The 3,306-nt window shown below is 40.6% G+C and overlaps 1 protein-coding gene across 1 annotated transcript in view; it reads right to left on the reverse strand.

Moving 5' to 3' along the window:
- LOC139567732 (neuronal vesicle trafficking-associated protein 1-like) overlaps window positions 1–875 on the reverse strand; it is a 6,749-nt gene extending 5,874 nt beyond the window's left edge. Inside the window, exon 1 of the mRNA XM_071389190.1 lies at window positions 737–875. The gene's annotated coding sequence lies outside the window, so the exon portion shown is untranslated. The remainder of the gene's footprint in view (window positions 1–736) is intronic.
- Window positions 876–3,306: the final 2,431 nt, after the last annotated feature.

Genomic DNA, 3,306 nt, shown 5'->3' on the forward strand with positions numbered 1-3,306 from the left:
AACTTGTTTCTTCATGGTTCACTAATCAGGCATCTGATCTCAACTTGCTGCATTGAAAAGAGCGTGTTTGCTGCAGCAGAGATTCTACTGATAAGCACAACGGCCAGGTAGCAAACATCCCGAAAACAAACAAGACAGAGAAATGGCATAAACATGACTGGTGAAACTCATCTCACATCACACGTCATGTGGTAAGAAACGTTTCGATAAGCACCATACATAACCTGTAACCTCATGTCATGGCACAGACTGCTCGAGATGCACTTTGCATAGGCTGCAAGGGCAATGGATTGACATTCAAGAATTCAAGACGAAATTGAAATTCAAGAATTCGTTAATGAAAGCTCATTTGAACACCGATACATTGTCGCAAATGACAACGTCATCTTTGAAATTGTTTAGACCTTTGTGAATTTTACCTTACTCCTTTCATGCATTCGATTAATATCGAGGGGCTCTCAACCGTATCAATATGCTTGAAATATACAGCCATTATTGATACTAACATAGACACAAAGACATAAGCAACCAATGCCGTTTTCACATCAGGCAATTTTTGTTGTTGTGACAATCGAATCATGTAATTTGCAATGTAGACTATAGGATACCACCGTAGGCTACGGATTTATTCACGTAAGCGCAAGCAGACATAAAGCCTTATCAATACAATTGCCCACACAAACGATGACAATAAATTACACATAGGCTATAACAAAGGGAGAAAAAAATTACTTACTGCGTACGAGGATGACGATCGGTAGGGTTGAGTCGTGGATGTTTACGGGTAAAGCAGAGAATTGTGAATACCGTTCGGTTACCGTGGTGATGTCTGATTCACCGCAGGATTGCGCATGTAATTCGGTACTGGTTGCATCCTCCAGAGGAAATTGGAGCCTCTATGATGCGCCTCATATTAAATGTGTCTGGGAGATGTTGGGAAAAGTAAAGCAAAGGGAATGAATATTTTACACATTAACTCTGATATGTTACTGTAAAGGTGAACGTTTTTAGATAGGCCTATAATACAAATCAAAGGTCAGGCAGTAGTGTCCCCACATAGCCTTGTCTATATGCCTACTGTATGCCACACACACACAGTTTTACACATGTTGATGAAGTTTATTTACTTCTCACATGGGGGAAAATGTATTAGCCTACTATATTGAATTCCACAAAATATTCTACACACATTTAATAACTAGAAATGATTGTATATATTGACTTTGAGACCGAATTGGTGTGGTATACCGAAATCAGTTTGTGATATTCATATAGATATGTCATGTAATATTTGTTGAAAACCAATTACTAGGCCTACAGATTAAATAAAACCATTCATCTGTATGATTGGTTAAATAATTCAACTGTTCAATCATTTACAAAAATGTTTTAATGAAAATGTAATTGAAAATGAATATGCTTTTTTTAATCCAACCAAACACTACCTGCACACAACTTGCTCATATTTAAATGATATAGTCCCTAGTTCCTCAAAGACTGACATAAATGAAAGTGACTTGTTGTGAACCACAATGACCACAATGTGACATGCAGCAGCTGCTGCAGCTGATGGGGCCTGTCTATGGGATGGCTCTGTGATTCATCAGTGCCTCTAATTATGCCTTTCAATAGAGGTGAAGAGGTGATGCAGATGCCAAACAAGTGACAAAAATGAAAACACATTCTGTGTGTGTGTGTGTGTGCGCGCGCGTGCGTGTGTGTGTGTGTGTGTAAGAGAGAGAGAGTGTGCGAGAATGTGTGTGTATCAGAGAGAGAATGTGTGTGTGTGTGTGTGTGTGTGTGTGAAAGAGTGTCTGTTGTGTGTTTGTGTGTGTGTGTGTGTGTGTGTGTGTGTGTGTGTGTGTGTGTGTGTGTGTGTGTGTGTGTGTGTGTGTGTGTGTGTGTGTGTGTGTGTGTGAGAGAGCATCTGTTGCATGTGTGTGTGTGTTTGTAAGAGAGAGTGAGAGAATATGTGTGTATCAGAGTGTGTGTGTATGTGTGTGTATGAGAGAGAGAGAGTGTCTGTTGTGTTTGTGTGTAAGAGAGAGAGTGAGAGAGAATGAGTGTGTGTATCAGAAAGAGTGTGAGTTTTATGTGTGAGAGTTTGTGTGTGTGACAGAGAGGGTGTCTGTTGTGTGTGTGTGTGTATGAGAGAGAGAATTTGTGTGCGTGTGTCAAAGAGTGTGTGTGTGAGTGAGTGTGTGTGTGTATGTTTGTGTGTGTGAGAGAGAGAGTGTGTCTCTGAGAGGTTAAGCGAGCAAAGGAGAAACAGACAGAGAGCGAGAGAAAGAAAGAAAGAAAGAAAGAAAGAAAGAGGGGACGAAAGAAAGACTGATGGCCTACAAAAAGAGTAGGATGCAGGAGCCAGGCCTGTCTGCCCGGTTAAAAAACCCTATTCTCTCCGCGAGGACCCCTGCTACTCCGTCTTTGGTTATGCCTGATTCTATGAATTCATCATGCCTTTAGTACACTGTGAGGGACTGCCCGACCAAAATATACCATTCGCCCCCCTTTTGGAGCCTTTTGTCCCCCCCCCTGCATACCCTTCAATTGGGCCTACATTTATTATTTTGACCTTTGCTTTGCGGGGGTGGGACTTCAAAGCAGACCCTCTATTTCTTCCTCTTTAGGGGGAGGGTCGTGTCATCCTCACAGTGTGAGAGGCAGACTGTTCTGTTCTGTCTCCTCGGGTTTTGTTGTTCGCTGGGAGATGGAGAGAGAGAGGAGAGACCCTGGGAGAACATAATGAAAATGAGAATCAATTAGGTTATGGTCTTTGGAGTTAGAAGGGAAGAAGGGAGAGGGGAGAGTGTGTGTGTGTGTTTGTGTGAGAGAGAACGCAAGAGTGAATGAGATTCAGTTTGTGTGTGTATAGAAGGGTGTTCTGCGTTAAGAACTACACATGAAGTACAGACGGAGAGTGTCACCAGTGAAGTGCTGGTGGGAAAATATAGCATCGAAGTGGAGTGGTGAATTCTATACATTCTATGGAGGTTTACATTGTATCAATAGAATACATAATATATTTAGTATTGCAATAAGAAACATGACAAATGTAAGAGATTCAGCTATTAGAATAAAATATGCATTAATTAAGTCTTTATAAAAGTGATACAACATAAGATGGCCAAGTACTCCATAAGCTTGTGTATAACCGGTTATATCGTTTTTATAATACATTCAAAAAGGTAACCTGATTAGCGTTACCTGTTAAGTGATTGGTGTTAGTGATTATTCAACAGTCATGTCACATAATGATGTCAAAAGGATTTGATTTGTATAACGTATTTAGCATTCTTAGGCATG

This window comes from Salvelinus alpinus, chromosome 2 (assembly GCF_045679555.1).
Source record: "Salvelinus alpinus chromosome 2, SLU_Salpinus.1, whole genome shotgun sequence".
NCBI lineage: Eukaryota > Metazoa > Chordata > Actinopteri > Salmoniformes > Salmonidae > Salvelinus > Salvelinus alpinus.